This window comes from Nipponia nippon, unplaced genomic scaffold, assembly GCF_047370975.1.
Source record: "Nipponia nippon isolate SJK-2023a ecotype South Korea unplaced genomic scaffold, ASM4737097v1 scaffold_20, whole genome shotgun sequence".
In the NCBI taxonomy this organism is placed as follows: domain Eukaryota; kingdom Metazoa; phylum Chordata; class Aves; order Pelecaniformes; family Threskiornithidae; genus Nipponia; species Nipponia nippon.
The window spans coordinates 2,807,532-2,829,432 of record NW_028262337.1 but is presented as its reverse complement, the minus strand read 5'-3'; the positions used below and the strand labels follow the sequence as shown (position 1 = coordinate 2,829,432).

General features: G+C 36.2%; 1 protein-coding gene across 1 annotated transcript in view; it reads left to right on the top strand.

Moving 5' to 3' along the window:
• HCN1 (hyperpolarization activated cyclic nucleotide gated potassium channel 1) overlaps positions 1-21,901 on the top strand; it is a 208,669-nt gene that overhangs the window by 139,486 nt on the left and 47,282 nt on the right. The gene's annotated exons all lie outside the window — the stretch shown is intronic.

Below are 21,901 nucleotides of genomic sequence, written 5' to 3'. Positions count from 1 at the left end.
GTATTTCAAAGATCAGCTTGTGCTACCCATTTTGTCAGCATATTTTCTAAATTATTAGCAGATAAAAATAGCTTATATTTCACTTAACTGAGACTTGAGAAAAAGGCCAAATCAAATCTGCACCCACAGGTTTCAGAGTTTTAATACATAGACTGCAATATCTATTTTTGCCCAGTGCATTGCTTTTTTTTTCTTCTGGAATTAAAAAATTGGAAAAATCAGGAGGCTCTGACTTGGTTTGATTTTTTGGGCTTAAATGCTAGGATCAACTTCCTTTTTTAGTCTTACATATATGGGATTGTGTATTTCTTGGCTCCATTGTTTTCTTTATAAGCGTTACGGAAAATTTAATTAACAGGAATTGCTAGGCAACGTAGCAGAGATGAAGAAAGAGGTTGTTCTTTGGTTCTTCTCTGAGTAACATCATGCCAAAATCTTATCCCCCTGTTTTTTCTGACTGTTTTTTCTGCTGTAGCTAAAATAATGTTTAATAAATGTATCTGTGAAATGCAACTAATAGAAGGAGAGTTCTGGTCCTTCTCACACTGAAAGCAGCCAGAAGTGACATATTTGCTGAAATCACCTCATTCAGAATCTTCCTCATTCAGATCCTCCCAAAGCTCAGGGTATGCAAAAGTAGAAGAGGCATAATTCAAAATGGAAGAAATAAACACAGGAAGACAAGAGAGAGCTTTCATTAAGCCAGATACGTCAAACACCATCTAAGAGAAACAGCTAAGAATTTGACCTCTGCCAAGCATTTCATGCTGAGAGAAATCAAAAAGTATGGTTAAGAAAGCAAATATTGCTCCATGTGTTTACTGTTATGGACCGAAGACATAATTTATCAGAGGAAAATAACAGTCATTATAAGCTGTCAAATGTAGAAGGTGGATAATAAAATCATATACCAAGAAATCCTACAGAAAAGAATGCATTGGTACATTCTAGTCACTTTGAGGAAGTTTGGATGTTTTTCTGCTGAAGTGAGTGGAACTGTTCTCAAAGAAAAAATACCTCTCAGATTGAATATATACATCAGATCCCGGTATCAGTGAGTGAAGGCCCAATACCTGATAAAGGAGAAAGACATATCCAAGCTAGGTATACCGAATCCATATTCCTTTTTCAGTAAGAAAGTCTTACAAACCACTGTACCTTATAAAAGGACAGCATAAATCAATGAATCAATGGCATATTAGCACTCTCCTTCCCATCTTTGGTATAAGTCAAAGATGGATGCAGTACTAAATAAAAGTAATATTTTAAGTGATATCTGCTTTCACATTTTCTAGTATCTAGGAAGTCACCACACCTCAAAGATGTTTGCCTTTGCAAAGGCAACATTTATTTGAAGCAACCAGAAATGCATATGCAGAACTTGTTAACAAACTAGTGTGAAACAAAGCAGCCAAATTAACAGTCACTTGACCAGGAGTTAAAGATAGTTAGTAAAATATTTCTTTCTTTAGATGTTGGCAGTTTTTAATAGGAAGATGTTCACCTAATGCTGTGGATGTCATTGAATAATCTTGATTGAAGACAGGTTGATATTTCCTCTGTTCCAGTCTGTCGTGGGCATGAAACATCCAGGAACAAAGTCACAACAAGCTAATAGAGGCAAGATTTGTACTACCATACAGATTGTTTCATGCTCATAAAGATTTTTAAATTGGTTTGATAAAATGACAACTATTAGATTCATTTTCATTATGCTATCATTTTGTATGTTTTGGTTTTTCTCAATTACACAAGGTTTCAAAAATAGAAAAAGCAATCAAAGCAATTTTACCAATTGCAATTGATAAAATTGCAAGTAGTAAAGAGGCATAAAATATATTTAATTCAACCATATACATATCATAGGAAATGGAAAAAAAAATGACAACTATCTCCATACAGTGGATGCTGTCCTAGTCATGGGAAGATATGTTAAAGCATTATTAAAGCTGTGAAAGAATTCTGGGCTTGACATCAACTTCAAATGTCCCAAAGGACATCTTCTAACCCTATATTCTGCTTTTATCTTATCTCTTAATTTATGGTCTTTTAGCACATCTTCAGTTAAATCAGGCTAGTTCAAAGGGAGAAAAGGACCTAAACGTACTTTTCTACAGAGAAAAAGCAATAATTGCATATAAAGATAATTTAAAAGCAACTTACTAATTGGCATTGGGTATTTTTACATAGACAGCATCGGGATTTGAAGCACAGATTGCTCATTTTTCATTTAAGCATGCAAAGAAATATTTACAAATGAATAATGGGGTTAGGGCAGGAGGACAGCTCTAGATTTTCCAGCATGAGGCCTTGCACCAGCTTTTCGAGTCTGCTCTTCACAGCTCCAGTTTGGATATCTACATTGTCCCTGTAGTCCATGGGAGACACTCAACATGCACTTGCAAGAGGCACCAAGCTCTCGGGCAGTTTTGGGGCAGCAGTGGCAGAAGTGTGTTTCCATTTCCCTTCCCCTCCACGAGGCTGCGGTACATAGTCGAGCACCTTGTGCAGTGAGAAATCTCTCAGAGAAGTCCTTCCTTCAAAAACTGGGAAGGGGGACCAACTCTTTGTGCTTCTTTCTCTGAGCGGTTAATTTAGGGTGTGGTGAAGGGTATCTGCCATAGAGTAAATCAAGACTTGGTAGCCACTCATTCAGCCAGTGATGCCTCTGGATTTTCTTCTGTGGAATAGGAGACAGCTCTTCCATGTTTTCCTGTTTCAAGCACTTCGTTGTTAAACTAAAGGTGCAACAAGGCAGATACCAAGTTCCTGGCATGCTTGTTAGTACAGCTTTGGTGCCGAGGAGACTTTTCTGGAAAATCTTAGATATCTGGAAGTATCAGGGACTTGTGTATTTCCACAGGAGTCTGGGAAATGGCAATTCTGGTCATGATGCAAATGGGTAGGAAAGGAAGAGCTATGGCAAGCTCAGGATGACATCACTGTTTAACTAGGCTTGTACCAACTTGTGGTATACTTTTTATTAAACTCAATATAAATATCCATATAAATGTAAATGTAAATATAAATTTTTGTCAGCTTGTCCTTGCTGGAGTCCAGAGTCAGATGAGACAGAGTGATACAGATAAAGAAGAGTTTCTGTTGCCTACATATTATATATACCATTCATAAAGATCTTTGAAAAATCTAGTTGTTCCGGCTTCTTTTGCTTAAACTGGACAGATGCTCAAAATACAGATTTTGAACTTGAGTTTTAGACACCCAGCTGAACTTGCAATACTGGAATTTTAGCATGTAATTCCTGGATCTGATCTGATCTGGTCAGCAATGTTTCTCATGAAATACTGATTTCTAAGTTCAGTAGGTTTTCATGGTGTTCACAGTCTTTTAAAAAATGGACCTCTTGCTTTTCTGATGCTGCTAGTGATTTTTAGACAGGCTGAAAATAGTTTAACACAAAAATGTTCTGTGACTAGTCTCAACTCCTTTTCCTTTCTTAACAATAGCCCATTTTCACTTATACAGCATAATTTCAGCAATAGGTCATGTCATGTTCAGATTGCTGGAGGAGGTGAGCCACTTGGCAGATAAATCTTATCTTTTCTGTGCAGTTGTGCTACAGTATATATGCCACCGAAAAGGAATTACTTATTACAGAGAATGAGGGATGGTTTACCTTATGCTGTAGTTATATCTACTCGCAAGGAAAAAAAAAAAGAAAATAAAGCAAAATCTTGTCACTGACTATCAGCCTGTAATTTTGCAAGTTTTTATAAAAATCTTATCTGCTTGCACAGATATATATCCTCTTTAGGTTTTCCATAGTGCATTACTTTAAATAGTAACAAACTTTTGAAATGTGTTAGGAATGATCAGGTACAAGAGTTGCTAAAAGTTTCGTACAGTCCTGGACCTTCAGGACCGAGTATTGACTGTGCCAAAAGCATTATAGTCATCATAGCATTGCAAAGTAGAAATTAATTATTCCCTAAATATTTAGGCATAACTGAGAGTCATTGCCTGAGCCAGTATCTGTGGATTGTTTCTGGTAGTTATGTCTTGGGTTTGTGATTTTATTTGGAAGTCCAGGGTGTCTTATAGTTAGAAAAGGGTCTGGAATTCTTGTCATTTGGATTATTTCTGAATCATCTTACCATCTTCTGCTGTTTTGGCAAACAACAGGTGACAGGCTGCTAAATAGATAGATGTAGTATTCCGGTCTTCTGCAAACCTTACTGATCCTTGTAGAAAGCACTGAGATTTCTTATAATAAAGCAGGTTATTAAAAGATATTTGGTATAACTGAATTACAAAACATTCTGAAAGGGAAAAAACACATGGCTGCAGCTCAGAAAAAACTTTTCAGATATTCTGTTTCACAGGGTGCATACTGTTATTTGAAAGAACATGAACATAAAAGAATTTGTAGAAATGTCAATTCTTTTATTTGTGTGCTTTCTTTTAAATATTTTCAGGTATAATTAAGACCATTGTGAACTCAACCCTCAGACATATAAATGAATATGTAAATACAGCCACTAGAGCCAGTGTGGACTGCACTGACAGAGACTTATTCATTGAACATGAAAATATTTGTTGTGTCAGGATAGGGCCTCTACTGGCATCACTTACTTTCTCTTTCTGTAAGCTCATCTTTATCAATTTGCATATATTGTAATTACTTGAATTTTTGCTGCACATACTTGTGGTATTTACTTTGACCTTGATCTTCCCATGTTTTGAAATGGGAAAGAACGACAGATACTGTTGCAACAAGTAAGGACAAAAACTATTTCCCCTCTCCTCCTAATAAAAAAATCAGAAGTTACTCACCTTTAACAACAGAGCAATAACAAAATAAACGTGTTTGTTTCTTTTCAAGAGGAACTGAACAGTACGCTCAGTTCAAGGGTAAGACTTCAGGAGGTGAATATAAATCAGTCAGAACGTTCTCACTAGATTGCCCTCCTCTTTTGTCCTGCTACTTCATTATTGTGTTTCAGCTTCTTCTTACAGTCGATCTTGCTGGGTTAATCATGTTGGTTATTTTTGCCCTGTATCTCTAAAAAGGCGATTGGTTCCTCCCAGTAGCAGGTACTGTGCAAGCCAAGTGCTATCCACCTGGCTGCATCATACCTGTGCCAGATTGTAAGAGACTCCCACTGCTTCTAAAATGACAGATGGGACTTACTTTGATTTATTGCTGTGTTGTGGGTAATTTACCTATAAAGTGTTCTGCTGTCTTGCATTATGGATTAGGTTTCTAACAGTTTTCCATATGAAATTGCAGAGCAAGCTCATTACAATTTCAACCATGTTTATGATGACTATATAAAATCAGCTGTGAAGACATGAAGTTATACCAGAGCCAGATTTTACAAGCAACCTGCTTTCTTTTCACAGTGATTATCATAGGATAGATTACATATTAAGGCAATAATAAAAAAAAGAAAAAAAAGAAAAGGAAAGAAACAACAAGGAGCTAACTTTTGTTTTTCAAAATCTCTGTTTGAATATAGCACAAATTACCTTTTAACAAGAGAAAATTCTGTGATTCACACCAGATAGATATAACTGGTAGCAATTATACCCATTACACTAGAATGATTATGCTTGTGTCCTGCATGTGTAAAGGGAAAGAGCACTCAATATTATCTAATATAATATTGTGAGTGAGAAAATAATCCTTGCTGTGCAGATTCATTTGTTTCCTTTGCCTTGTTAGGGAGGAAGGGAAGAAAGAAGGATTGATTAGTTTTATCTTGACTTTTAAATCATAATTCTCTCCCAACCTCACCCTGGTTCTTGAGGTTTGAGTAATTAAAGCATGTCTGTCTTGAAAACATAATAATCTGTATAACTAAGACATGCAATATAGATTTATAAAGGCTTTGGAATGCATAGGATAGCAGTAGGACTGAAACCTTTTCTCTGCAAAAGAATGTTTTAAACAGTCCTTTGTGTTTTATTGTATGCTAAATTAACAGTTTCATCCAAGTGGTTACTAACCTTGAAAAAATATTGTATCACTAATTCCAGAAACCTCTATTAGAACAGAGATTCAGTAATGAATATAGAAGTAAAATGTTTTTATCTCCATGTGTTTTCATAAAATGCGCTAGACTTACCTTTCCAGCAGATTTCTGCAACCAAAGAAAAAAAAAATTAACAAAACTTTTAGAACACATTTTTCTAAACACTAAATATTTACTACAAGCATAATGAAAGCAAATTTTTTCATAAAAAGCACAATGCTATGTGTTCACATTGTACAGTTTGGGGTTAGGAAAATGTAATTTTCACATAAACATCTATACAATCTCTTTCTAGGCAAGATATTTGTTCATCAGCTGCCTTTTGTTATGGGCAGTGCTGAATGCCTACATATGTTCAGGCAGAGCTGGCTCAACGTATTTCTTCACTGCAGAATGTGATGTAAATGTAAAAAGAATTTTATAAAGTTTAGAAGAAAACACTGAGCAATTTTTAAATCAAAAGTGAAGGCAAGCCTTTGGGTGTTTCTTATGAGACATTTGATAGGAGCTAGTAGCCAGAGTTTAATGGAGTTAATTCTCCTAATTAAGATACATAGCTCCCTATCCTTTTTCCTTTTTCAACAACTTTTTTTTGGCATAGGCCTTTCTTTTCCCCTGACTTTGTAGAGAATATAAGTGACAGGAGTGGGCGATCACCTGGCAGAAGAGTTTAGCTCTCTTTGTTGTTGCTTCACCCCTGCACAGCTTCAGGAGTTTTTCAGCCCTTGTTTGGGCAGCATCAGGCAGCATCAGAAGATGGACATGGCCTCACCTCAGCCAGGAGTACCACCGACACCAGAGGCAGCCCAAAAGGCTAACACAAAGGAAAATTGAGGCAGAGAGCCCCAAAAGGTGACTGAGCAGTGTAACAAAGTTAGTGGAAAGGGATCTGTGACTTTTTCCTGTGGTATGCCTGCAAGGAAAAAAGCAGCTGAAAGTAGCAGGAGCCAAAGGATATGTGAGGTTGGAGGCAGGGAGGGATGAAGAGGAGAAAGAACCAGGACTGCACCAGGGGAGAGTCTGTTGGCTTGTTTTAGGGAAAAACTGTGATAGACATAGGAGCTTATAATGGGGGATTTCTTGATGGCCCTTGAATTCATCTTCTGAGAAGAGCCTCCCATTGGGCAGTACATGACCTTATCTGGAAGAAATTCAGAAATTATTTGGCATGCCCTCTGATTTTTGGGCAAAGGGATAGAGATGAGCCTTTTTATTTCCACCTGCATTTCTCCCACTTACTTTGAGCAGCAGCAGCTTCTATAACTGCACAGTGCAAATAAAATAACAGAAGAGACTCAAAGTGAGAATGATCAATGGTAGCAGTTACTTGGACACCATCTCACATCACCCGGTCAGCCAGCCACAAGATTCTGGGTTGAATGGGCAGAGAGAAGATAGCAGCTGATAGTCCCTGCTACATCAGGTACACCTGTAAGGCAGACACAGTATTACTGTTCAAACAGTTTTGCTAGAAAAAAATTCTGAAAGGAAGTAAACTAACTACTATAAAAAGGGAAAAAGAGATTAAAAACTCTAATGGACTATCTTAGGCCATTGATTTTAAAGCAAAACTATAAAAATCAGTGACTATGACTGTAAAGCAATGGCACAGTAAAACCACTAGTATATGTGACTCAGGGAATTAAAATGTTATTCTTTATGGCTGAAAGAGCATGTTTTGAATTTCTATTTTGAAAATATTTAAGAAACTGGCTCTTCCTCTGCAGACTTCATGGTTTGGGGAAGATATCAAAGAACAGTGTAACCTTGCAAAACAGTGCCAAACCCAGAAATTATTTGTGAGACATTAACCTCAACTCTTCCTTGGTTTTACCTCAGCTTTATTTTCTTTCATAGTTTCTCGGTCTACCAACCTGCTCCCCAATCCCTACACCCGTGTCCAAGGCAGTCCCTCCATTTGGCAGAGAACATTTATCCTCTTTTTCCTCAAAACCCTCCACAGAAACTGTCACCTAAACCTTCCACCAGTCTTGTCGTGACAGGAAAAGAAAGCTTTCATTTTCTGAAGGCTGCTGTGCCACTTATGCCAACAAAGTGAGAGCTTCCCAAGGGAGGCTGCAGCAGTGTAATTACATTGAATAATATGACAAAGCAGAAAAAAAGGAGAAAAAAGTGAATAATGCAAGCATTGTACTGTGGCATTTCCATTAACGTTAGGTGTATGCCCCGTTGCATGTGACATTTAAATTTGCATTGCCCACCTGGAAGGAGCCTCCTTGACAGGGCTATGCAGGTTCCAGGTTGGCTTCACCAGGGATCCTGCACTGCAGCCTTTTGATGGGTTGCCATTGTCGGTGCTGGTAATGGTGTTTGGAGTACTAGTTCAAAATAAAAGTGGACTTAGATTATCAATTGCACATGTGAAACAATAGCCATTGGAGGCTATCATACTCACAGCCAGTGGTACTATAGTGCAAATTGCTTCTCTTGCCATGGAAACAAAGGCTGCTTTATTCTACTCTAAAACTAAGGTAAATTTTGCTAAAATTTCAGATGCTGAACAGAGTGCTCCTAAAAATACTTAACATGGGAAGAAATACATATATATTTTATAAATCTGATTTCCGTTAAGTCAAAGAAAATGTAAGTAAGCCTTAGGTCTTCTAAATTTAGAATTGTTTGTAGAATTTTTTAAGAACTCTTTTCTAGCCTTTCACTACCTTCACTTTTTTTCATAGTCTCTTATAGATGTTTTTCCCACTTCTCCAAAGCTCTCTATATTTCTCCTTCTTCTTCTGGAAGAAAGAAGAAAAGAAAATAAAAGTATTTTTGACAGAAGTTCCATTATTTCTCTTTATCAGTTACAGCTTTTTGACTTTACCTTTGAATGAACCCAGCTATATTGAATAAAACACTTTCCCTGAGTGTTTCTGCAGAAATGATCAACACAGAAATAGAGTATCATCATTTGTTTCAGAGTTAAATCTCCATAGAGATGTGGGAAGTAGTCCACTATTACTAAGAACTTTTTGTCTGTCTTTTTGGAGAATAGAAAATAAGGCATACTCTTTATTTAATGCATTTTGATGATTGTTTTCGCAACCAGAAATATCACAAAAATTGTTAGTCTATTTGTTCAAAGAAAGCTATAAATTGCCTTAAAATATGTTCTTTGCAGTATGTGCTCCATTGGCTTTTCTATCCCTGATAGGCTCTCTAGCTCTCTTATATCTCATTTTTTATTGTAATTAAAGAATTATCATTAAGTCTTATTAAAACTTTTAAAGTTTTTTCTGTACCTAGTGAATAAGTTGCATAATTCTGGAATACAAGCGGATACATCCTGTCGCTCACAGGCATTCCTCTGGAACCATGAGGTCTATAATGATGCTTTTCAAGGGAGTACAAAAGGTTGCTTGGAGTATTACTTTACTGTCATGGCTGTCATTTATCAGAGAAGCCTCCAGGTGCCATAAATTTTCCCTAAGTTTCCCTAAGGGTGTCTCTGATGTGTTTATACTTCAAGACTAGATAAAGACAAGGTAAGGAGGAAAAGAAGATAAGAAGATTATGAGTATTTTGTAAGAATGAGTGCAACACAATGGCTGGGAACATGAAGAAGAGGAGCAGTTTGTCAGACTGTTGCAGTTGTTGGTACAGATGGCTCAGAATCATTAATATTGTGTGATGTTGTGTGTCAGCCTCAGTGATTCAGGTGAAGTTGGAGATTTGAACAGTCTGACAAAAACAATTTTAGATTATCTAAAAAAAAAAATTTATCGTCTCCAAGTCTCTTTTATAAGTGAAAAGGCTCTTTGCATCATGCAGTGACAAGCTCTGTGGTCAAATAGAATATGCAAGGTTTCAGACTGTATATGTTAAACAATAGATCATAAAGTAATAATAGTATTAATGAGGTTACCTACTCAGAGCAGAGGTTTTCTGGTGTCCTCTAAGCTCCTGCAGTTCTGAAAAAGTCTTAGTACTGCAGCTGTCTGACACTGACTCAGGTGTTTACATGTGAAATGCCTACAAGGAGGTGGATTAATTGCAGCCAAGGGCCCTGTGCAGATCCTTCTTTCCCATGAGTAGCATCTGCATGGGATGAGTCTTTGTCAGTGTTTTCCACCACCTCAATTCTGTGTAAGTGATTATACTTTATTGGAAAAGCAAGGTGAAATATGATCCTCTACATCACTATTTCTATCCCTATGAAAAACAGAAATCCCTTTCTGTCTCTCTCTACCTTGATACATTTTTATTAAGCAAAGCAGAAAAGACACTGGGAGATGCCCAGAGTAGAAGAAACATTTCCTCATCTTTAGGACACTGCTGTGAAATGAGGGAAGGCCAGTTTCAGGTCTCTGATCAGAGGTCAAGAAAAGCAATACATCCTATAAATGAGCAACTGGACCATCTTTGTTTACTGAAGAATCTCTTTGTCTCTCCCTTTAGCTTTGGACAGACCTTCCCATGAATGATAAACTTATTGCCATGCAAGTGTCTTTGAAATAGATGCATTTAAAAAGCAAGTTCTTTTCGATGAATTGGCATTTTCCACTAATTAATACAAAAAGAACTGGCAAACCGTAATTAGGTCTTATCAGAGCCAGAATTTCCAGGATCAGCAGCTGCGTCGTGCCAGTGTTTCTGTCTTGCTTATGCTGGTGCTGCTAGTAGTATAGATGTTGGCATAACACCAAGCAGATGTAACAATTATGGCGCTAACAAAACTTTTTTTCTTCTTCTTCTCATTGCAACTGTTAAACAATAGATATAAAGCAACATAATTTCAACCTAATTATACCTTTTTCTATATTCCTTTTCTAAATTACTACTTCAAATTGCTCCTTGAAATAACTGGATTTCCTGTGGGTGAGATGCTAACAACTAGGCATGCCCATTTAGCTAAAGGAAATGTAGCACGTGCCAAATTTAGCATTATGCAATGTTTCTGTATTGCAGGATCAATGGGGTAAGGTGAAGCTCATGCCACAGGAAACCACTGCTTCTGATAGGCAGACCCAACACCCATTCTAAAAAATTTTATTCAAAAGAAAATAGGGGATTAACACTTGTCACTCTGTATTCAGAGTCAGTGCCAAAGGTAGCTGTAGCGTGCGTTCAGTGCCTAGGGACAGATGTCCCCATCACAGGTCCTTGAGCTGCACAAGCTGCTGCTCATGCCCAGAACGGAACTGAAGGAGTGACCAAGCAGAGATAAGCTGATCTCCCTCAACCGCGCTTCACCTAGAGTGCAGGTAGGGAATAACTCCTTCTGCCTTTTCCCCCTCCCACTCCAGGCATTTTCTAAAATGTATATTCTCTTTTACTGGCACAGGCAAATTGAAAAGAAAAAAAAAAGAAATCCAAAGCATTCAAAAGATAGGGGAAATTGTACAAGATGACTGGATAGGTATTAAATTTCATTTTGAAACTGGCAACTTTAAGGAGACCGTTACAGCATATCTGATATTTTTAAATAAGCTGTCATCTGCACAGTATTTTTCTCATTAAAAAAGAAAATCATCCTGCCTTAGACTTGATACTATTTCACCTATAGTAGCATGGAGAAGAGATGCTTTTCTTTTCATGCCTCGGGGCTTTGATAGTTGTTTCATTAAATCAGAGCTCTGTCATTTCCTCTGTGAAGAGAGGAAGTGAGCCTGGTTTTCATGCTCCTTCCCTCCCCTCCCCTTTTTAAAATGGTAAAAAGCAAATTTGCACAAGATAAAGAACAAGCTAAGAAAACAAATCCTATTCAGAAAATTCCCTATAACTTAATTAATTTCTCAATTACACTAATTGAAAAGAACAATAGTAAGAGATTGTGTATTTTGTGGCAATTGAAAGGAAATGTTTAATTACCGTGTGTAAGTAAAATGACAGCTTAAAGCATTCTTTCAAGCAACAGTACTCTTTGGGGGGTAATTAGTGAAAAATAGATAGTAAACAGATGATAGCTTTTGGGCTAAACAAATCACTTCAGTTCCATCTCATGATAAAGAATTATAAAAGTGAACCTATCACACCATTCAGCAGGAAACTTTTTATTTTGATCTATGGTTGATTATAAACTGTTGTGGTGTTTTTTTTTTTTTTTGTCTGTGAAAATATCTTTATGCTAAGCAGAGTAGCAGTGAAGAAAACAGATTTTAGAAATACCTCTGGATTCATAGTGAATTCAGCCATTCAGTGACTGTAGGATGGACAGGTGAGCTTATTACTTTGCCAGTACTGAAATAAGATAACCAGATGGTTGATTGGCAGGTTCACTATTTGGTGTCTTTTCAGAATACAACCAGATCTCTAGTCATTTGAGAACCATCTGTGCTTACTCATTTTTGGTATATACAGTTACCATCAAAGATAATCATCCTATGACTAAATGTTAAGGTTAGTGCTAACTTCAAGTTTGACCAAATATTCATTTAGAAATTGTCCCTCGGTGCCTTGAAAGTCAGATCAAAAGTTCAGCTGGCTCATGAAATAACCTGCCATTGTAGGCCAGAGGACTACACGTAAATGAGAGGTGTTTGTGAAATGGAAGTTATTCCTTTTTCCAGTGTGGGTGGGGGATCATATACAAAAAAAGGGACAAGGAGTTGAGTCTTGTCCCCATTTGAAACATGCAGATATTTCAACATGAAAACCCTTTCTTTCTTTTCCTAATAATCCCAGCCAAAGCTAGGATGAAAAAGATTTTTAAAAGGATGAACTGTACAAACACCAGATGTACAGTAACCCTTGCAAGGGGTACAGCAATGTTTCTTGATCACTGGTTGAATTTCCAGTGGAGGACGAGAGTCCCCTTTGGCAAAGCGCATGGAAACCAGCTGCAGCCCTCTAGTGAGTATGAAGCAGAAGCCTAAAGAGATTATTTTTAATATTAGGACAGAATCAATGAGTCCACTCCTATACAGATTAAAAAACTGTTGCCATATGGAAGAGGATGAGCACTCCAAATAGCAAATACATAGTAGCAGCCACTGAAGATAATGCTTTTAAATATTGGGTGAGACTGAATAGAAGTTGAGTTTAAACACTTTAGGAATATTTATCCAGAGTTCTTTACAGCTTGGGAAGGTGTTTTTGACCTTTCTTTCCTTTCTGTCTTCCACTAATCTAAAAACCATTCAGGTCCTCAACCAAGGGCAGTAGGTAAAAGCTTAGACCTATGCTGTGTTTGAGGGCCTTGCAGAAATGAGGAATACTCATTAGTGTCACCCAGCTGACAGGTTCATTAAATAGCATTGTTTGCAGTCTGAGATGGAAAAGATGCACGTAACAGTATCCTGCAGTACCTACATGCCCTGCCCAGACTACCACAGTCAAATAATGGCTGGGCCAAAAATAGAGGTTCCCCATCTTTTGTGAGCTGGAATACTGGATCTACATCATTTACACTACTGTGTGTCAGGAGTAATGCTTGCAGCTAGTGACACATTAAGGAGTTAAAGAGGGGAAAAATACCAAGTTCTCAGAATAAATGTGACAAGAGAAAATTGAATCAAAAATCTGTTAAATAGCCATTAATAAATATAAGCTATACAATTCTTCTCATTCCTTTCCCATTAATCTATAATTTAATGTCTTTTGTTATTATTTTAACATAGAACCCATTTATGAATTTAGACTGGAAGTTCTTGCAAAAGGAAAAAAAGTGTAGGCTGCTGTCTATGATTGTCTCATGTTGTTCAAATTCTTCCTGGAAGGATCAAGCCTCAGGGATTTTTTTCAGACATTATTTTTATTTATACAAATTAGATTATTCATTCAGCAAACAGAAGCAACATCATGTGATACTTAGACATAAAACTGCACAGCCTAGCTAGTGCATTGGAACTATTGAACACTGGGTTAAGAGATCATTTTAAAAGCTTGTAAACAATTATTACCTAATTTATCAAATGATTGAGAGAAAAAAGCAAATTAATTTCTTATTTCTTATGAGAGGGAGATAGATATCATAAAAAGGGGGAAATGTGCCATATGAAATTACACATTCCTTTTTGGGGGGGAAGGACGGACATGTAATTTGTACATACTATTTTGATAGCATTGCATAATAGAATATATGGAATTAATTAAAACAGTTTATGAAGTGTTTTAGCAAAGTCGCTGCTTTAAAATACATAATGTTTTCATTCAAAATAGTATCTTTAAATGGAAGTTATGTATTTACATTATGTGGTCTTTGCACAGAATTTTGCAAATCTTATCCCTTTAATCTTAAGAAGTATATTTTGCTGAAAGATTGTTTTTAAGAAGTGATGTTACTCCTTTTCCATAAGGATAAAAACTGTTCCCCTTTGTATTCTTTCAGTACTCATTCATTGCACTTGCAGTTATCCTTCTGCTGCAGAATGAAATCTCAACAAATGAAATATAGATATACTGCTTAAAAATTAATTGCCTGTGAATTTTTGGTCAGATGAAACTTCAGTTTGCATTTTTTAAATTCCTTCACCAATGTAATTTGAGTCATAAGTCAACATTCAGTTGAATACCAATTTTAAGCATAGTAGACATTACAGATATTTCCATGAATTGTAAACCAGAAAGTTATTTTGATATGTTTCATTTTTTTAGGAATTGAAGTTTCCTGCATATTTAATATTTTGTGTAAATCCATGATTATTTGCTTTCCAAATCCACTTATGCATTTGAATAATTTTGAGAAAGAGGCAACAAAACCTCTCAAGTAGTTATTGTGGCAAAGTCTCTCCCCAGCTGCGATTCTTTGCAAATGTGTGATCATCATTCAGTTCTGTCGATGTCCATACAGCTCTCCAGAGCTATGTATTAGTGCTGCCTGAGGGGGAGGTGGGTATTTTTAATGCCAAACACACTTTCCACAAAGTAAAATTTTTCACCAAAACCATTAACCTTTCCTCACTCCAAGAAAATTATATCAATTTTCCATCAAAAAAGAAGAACAAAATGCATAATTTTGTTTTAGCTTAAAACATTTTACATTTTGTTTTGGGTAGCTTCAATATAAACTATATTTGCTTAAAAAACCATTGCTAATGCCATCCCTCCTGTTCTGTATCTCGGGATCCCTGTTGAACCTCTCCTGTTGTCTGTCTGGTACCTCCTGCAGAGATGTGAGGGGTGTAAAACTCCATGAATAAGCAAATTAATGTTAAACTGAGACAACATTAAGTGTTTAGATGCTTTGAAACAATTCCCTCTCCCCTCTCCTTCCCTCCCCTTCCCAAACTATTTCAGAAAGTTTTTCACCCTTTTCTTCACTGGGGAAAAAAAAAATCTGTAAGTAGAAAATAAATCTTATGTCCAGGAAAGTGAAGGACAGGAGGAGAGGCAAAGCTCCTGGGTTCCTTCCACTTGTTTTAGAGCCTTACAGCACAATAGCACACAGAAAAAGGATTTTGACATCAATGATGCCTGCTTATATTTTGTAGAAAGTGCAGGAATTACATATTGAGTCCTGAGGTGTAAACTCAGTGAACTTTCGAAGTGATTAAAAAATACTGGAAAATTGTTTTATAACATTGTAAACTGTGTGTTTATAGAAACACTCTACCAAGAAAAAGCTATTTGAATAATATGAAAATATTTGGGCTGTGCCTTTTTATTCAACACTTACTTGAAAACCTATTAAGATGAGCTGGTTTTTGAAATGTCATATGCTCTGCCAGGTAAGATAACTGACAGTCATGGGTCACCTGAATCATGGGTCTAGTCATTGCTAAAAAGGTAGACAGGGGAGAAATTTTATAATTATATTGTTTTATTAGAATTAAATCCTTTATACATCAGATGGTTCTGTAGTTCAGTGCATTTTGTCACTTGTTATTCAGTGATGTGTTGGCATAATACCTACCTTTCCCTTACTTTGATTCAGAGAGAACCTCATTTATTGCCCTTCCAATGCAAAGCACCCATCTGCTTTTTTCCATAAGGAATCTGAAACACGAATATAAAATCCTCACCTGGCATTTGATAACTAAAGATTCATCAGTGCCTCCCTGTAGCATTCACTTTCTTCTTTTGATAACCAAATTTATAAAATTTCTTCCTTTAAGTCTAAAATTTTAGAAGTACAGTTATAAGGGCAAATGATAGAACTCAAAAGTAATCCTTTAGTATTTTCCTATTGGATCAAATGCTATATATATCTGTATCACAATAGAAAGGTTTATATTTTAGAATCCTTAAATAAATCGTTATTTTAAAATACATGGGTACAGTTGATGTTTAGCTAATTGGTCAGTGATAGTCATTTAGACCTTTCCTAGGCACAATGGAGAGAGATAAGGATGACAAGGCAAGTTTATTCCATCTATGCAAGACATGAATTTTAGAATGAGATTAATTGCCCCTTGTTATCTCTCTCTGGTTATGAGAGAGCGAGAGAGTCAGGATAACTGGTTTAAATTAGATATTTGACTTTTAGAAAGCTGAACTAAGGTATCGCATTAATAACTTTCCAGTCTTTATTGGCAGTTCATATTCTTCAAGACTGTTTAGCACAGAAAAAGAGCAGTCTTAAGTTTAAAATGGTAAAAGTTTCTGTTCAAAGTCCAATTTTGGTGATAGTCAAGTTTGCTGCCTTTTGATTTGCATCTGTAAACACTCCAGAGAGAAATACCAAGGGACAGGAGCTTTTGGAGATGCTGGATAATTTTCTACTAAGCATTAGTTGATTTAAACTGCATCTGCATACATTTAGACTGAAATTTAAAATATGGCTCAGAACTATATATAGGACCAGTGAGTTTCTTGAAACAATATTCTTAAAGGATTGGTGGAGACAGAATATCTAACTGTTTTTGAGATGGCTTGATTTCTTTATAAGGAGTTACATGATGTGAGGTTTTGCAATAGCGGGGGAATGAAGTCAGTAACTCAGGAGACCTATTTTTCCTAACAGATTAGAAACCATGCAGAATTGTGATGGTTCTTCACTTGATGTTCATTATTTAGAAAGGCTTCATCTTGATCAAATTGCCTCCTCTCAACTTGCTGCTCCTTCTCAGTGAGTTAAATCTCCTGCATATTATAATGCTGGTTAGATTCTTCTTTTATACATGACAGGCAAGCGTTTTCAAACCATTTAAAGAATACTGATGAATTTATTGCATCTAAATTGTAGGACAGAATTTGCTTAATTCAGCAGAAGGATTTTACAAATGATTCTGCTTTCTTTTTACATTTGTAATCAGTACATAGGATTTATTTTTTTTACACATCTCATTGAAAAGTTTGTATTCGTAAGGCTGTGGCTTTCACTGGATATAAAACTCCAATAAAGTTAAGTGCTATTTCCTCTTTTTTCTAGCCTGTCTATATGTGATTAATTTTATATTAACATCTTATACAGTACATTAAAAATACAATTAAAGTATTTTATTAATGTACTTTAAGGGTCAGGATTACATCTGTGGTAAAAGGAAAGAGAACTTGAACATAAAGATTTTTACAGATGCTTATAGTTTTTTGGGGGAACTTTCCTAGAAGTGAGGCTCTATTGCCAAGGACAAAATCATTGTACAAAGTGCAAAAAACATATTGTTCAAGCTGGATTTTCAAGAGAAGGTACAGGGACCTAGGTCCTTTGAAAAACTAGTCAGTAATCAAAGTTGTTGAGTGTTGACATTTTGGAAAAATCTGATATTGCCACTTGTTCTGGAAAGGTATTCAGATAGTTTGGGTGTGACCAGGTCCAGGTCCAGGTGCCATATGTGAACGTCATTAGTTTCATGGTTTTTAACTGATACTATTCATGTATTTCATATGTTTATATGGTTTATTGTATCAAGGACTGAATGTTGAGCTGTAAAGATTGTTAGGACTCTGAGGATTTTTTCATCTAAAAAGGGCAACTTGCTAGTTATGAAATATTATGAGGAAAGGACCTGGTAGGCTCAACTTATGTACTAAAATATCTTGTGAGAGATCAACATTCAGTTTCCTGTTTCACTGGTTTTATTGGAATATTGCCTGTATTGGGATACTGTCTTAATTTTAAAATATTTTCCCTGCTTCAGTTGCAAATCATTATGAAAAAATCCTCACTCCTCTCCTTTTCCTTTTTCCATACCTATTTTTTTAAGGATAACTGTATTTTCCTAACCAACTCTACTAAGGACGTCATATGATCAAAGTCATACTATTCACCTTTTGCTGGAGGAACACAGCAGAATTTTGCTACATACAAGGAACCCAAGAATAAGATTATGGCTGAAATGACAAGAAACAGTTATTACTGGACAGTGCTTTGCAGTGAAAATCTGTGAAATATTACTTAACTTTGAAGTCCACTTAGCTCTTGCCTATTTCAGCAATTTTATTTCCTTATTTGTGTAGCATTTATGGGCATTTTCATTTAAGTGATGAATATAAAACACTGGGATAGAAATTACTGAAATTATGGCAGTGCAATATATAAATCACATTAATATACATACTCATGTTAGGACAAACAATTCAATGTTCATCTTAAAAAAGAGATAGGTGTGGAGTGGTCAGTAACACAGTATTTCTTCCATTCAGTGAGATATTGAAAAGACCAGGAATACATAGTTGTAACAGGTATGAAAAACAGCATCAGCATTCAAAATACTGTTTACTTTTATGAAAATATAAGACAACATGTAAAGAATTTGAGAGAGGAAAATTGAAATGCAAAAAGAATATATTCTTTGTACAGGCCAAAACCAGTGGAGATAGTACAGAAGCACAGCAGGATACAAAAATAGGTATTTGTATGGATAATAAAAGTATTTAAAGTGCATCAAGTAGAATCAGAAGGCTTGTGAACTCTTATTTCAGAGTATAAGCCAGCTGATCCAGGTAAAGAAAGAAAGATTGCAATCTTTTTATTTATTTGCAGTCAGTTAGAGCATTACACATTAAGAAGTTTTTTAAAGCAGTTTGAAAGCATTTCATTATCAGAAAACATATTGAGGTTAACTGGACCATGTTTAGGGTTCTATGGAAATAAACTCTTACTTGGGTGTAGTAATGTTAACCAAAACAATAGTATTCTCATTTTAAAAAGTTTATCTTAGCTTTCCTTTGCCTTGCTGTGTCTTCATCCAGCACAGGCTCTGCTGCATAGCCTGGATGCCTATTCTTTCTCTCCTCAGAACCCTGGAATCTGAGTTAGTTTGCCGTTGCCTTTAGAGGCCTCTGACATCCCTAGATGAGCACACATGGATTCCGTTACTAAATAGTCCTCCCTGGAAAAATCAAGTGCTCCTTGGTGTCAGGCAGGAGCAAGGATGGAAAGGCAATTTGAAATTAAAAAGAAGAGTTTTTATTTATATTTTACATGGCATCTGATGCTTCTCATGTGGCGTAAGAGAAAAAAAAGAAAAAGAAATTAAGGTCAGTTTTCAGGGAACATGCTGTGGCTCTGAAAGTTATTTCACACAGATGTAAGATTCTGAATGCGGAATTAAGACATGTCTTTTCTGAATAAACCAAAACAAACAAGAAAAAACACACAAACAAACAAACAAACAAACCCCCAAGCAACCCAAAATTTTCAATCTAGAAGGGAAAAGATACAGGAAACAGTGTGATGAGAAGAGTCACTAGAGAAAAATGATTCCACTCATATGAAGATGCAGGTTCAAGTGTCAGGTCTGATGGATGACTCACGATCAGTTACAGCTCTTTTAGATATGATTAACATACAAAGTTTTGACAGAATTTAGCTTCACTGACAATTTTATCAACTTCATATGTAAAATCACAGGAAGAAGCTACTGAATTTTCATATTCATTCAAGGGATTCACAGTGCTAATGAGAATTTTTAAACCTTTTTGACATGTAATTTTTTTCGCAGAAAATAGTTCTGGTCTCTTTAAGTTATTTGCATTTTTTCATGAATAAAAAAAAACATCAAAAATCAGTATACTTATCTAAAAGTGAAAAATGTCTCAGTTTTTAACCATTATTGATATCTGTGGTACCTACAGAGAAAACATTCTTCAAAATTAACTTGGACAAATTAGTGTTTTACTACAAGAATGAACAAGACTATATTAATTTTGCTCTCTTTGTATCTTCATTTTAGCACACTTTTTTGCAACTGGCATGTGACACACCACAGCAACAACTAATCTGGGAAACCCTCAAAATTGCCAATAATGTGTAGCAGGCTGAAAAAATGAACTTGCTTTTCTGAGAAAAAAAGAAACAAAACAATCATTGCTTGGACTGAGCTAGTGAAAGATATCAGTTGCTGAAGAAAAGAATAAGTGAAAAGTTTTGAGGGAACACTTCACATGAGTGCTATGACAGAATGTCAAGAAGGGAGTAGTACCAGTATGAATGATACAGAATATGAGTCAAAATCACACTGAGAAAGATTAGGGAAAGATTTGTTACAGGCTGATAGCGATAGTATACTGTACACTCACAGGGTCAGATATTTTGACATGGAAAGAGACCTTGACAGTATTTTAGATGCTTAAGTATTTCTGGGAATCGTGGGAGACTTTAACTTCCTTGTTGTAGATTTTTTTAAGAAAATGTTGCTAATATGCAGCTGTCCCTATTATTCTATGTGTTATTAATTTGGAAACATTTTGAGACACACCAGTGATAAGCACTACATTCCTACTGGTTTTATTTTTTCTGTTTCCCTAAAATTCTCGTGTGTAAGCATAAACCCCGGCAGAGAAAAGAACTCACTTGTGTGGGAGAAAGCACCTATTCAAATAACACCACTAATGAAAGGGAGCAGTGTAAATTGCTGGCAAAGCAAATTGCTTTTAGCATGAATGTTCTCTTCTTCAAGGTCATTCTGGTACAGAAGTCCTTTGCAGGTCTCTTGCATTATACCTCTCAATGAATGTATGTTTTTTATTAGCAAGGATTACTCTTTATTAGCGTTGCTCAAGCACATTTGTATGCAAATAAGATAGGGTACAGGGGTGCAGCCACTGTGCTAGGAAGCATAGTGAAGTCCTTTCCCTGTCCATGTGTGCTATGACACATGCTACGTATCCTTACATGAGGCCACAGCAATGGAAGGCTGGACACACACACGAAGGGGACACTGTGCAGTGCAGTATCTTCTCCTTGGCTTTGATGCAGAAAAGCTGGAGCTCTGCACAACAGCTAGGACTGTGTGACCGCCCTGGTGAGATATATAGAACACTGGGCGATCTCATGTCCCTTCCCTCTAAGTAAATCTCCCTAGATTAGTTGCTGATTAGTAGGATAATTTTAGAAGCGATACTTTGTTTATGCTAGAGCATGTCTGTCTTCTGGTGACCCAGAACTCTGATTCAAACTCACAATGTATGGATAAATTTCTCCATATCAGAACAGAACCCAGTGATGAGCATGCAAATTTAAATATCACTTCTAAAGGATGAGGGTGAAGAATTCTTGCTTCAGGGGTGCACAATAGCTGTACAGAGGTTAAATCAGACTTCTTACATATTCATCATACATTGTTAAATAGTCCCATGCAAAATTATTTTCCTCTTGCTTGTGGAATGCATGTTGTACACGTGGCCTCGTCTAATCTTGTGCCACTTTGCAAAGCAAAAACTAATTTTAATTCCAGAGGATGGAGCAGCCTTCAATTATACAAGTTAAAGGATACGTGCTGCAGTTCATAAGGAGTGCACGTACATTATAAATTCATTTAATTGCTCTACAGTAACGCTGATCCTAATTAAGGCTTCATTGGCTTTTTCATTGAAAACAGTTAAAATTGCCTAATTAAGCATGAAAAAATGAAAAAAAAAAATTAAGACTCTTTACATAAGTAAACTAAGTTTCTGCCAAGTTTTAACTCACCAATAAGCCTGGAGCCGTTTTATCCTTCTGTATCTCAGTGCCTTGTCCTCTTCAACTGAGACAAGGATGGGGGATTCTGAGGGGCAAAGCCTTGATCAGGTGATACTTGTCCATTTGCAGTTTACTCAACTTCTCCATTTTGTGGGTCTCA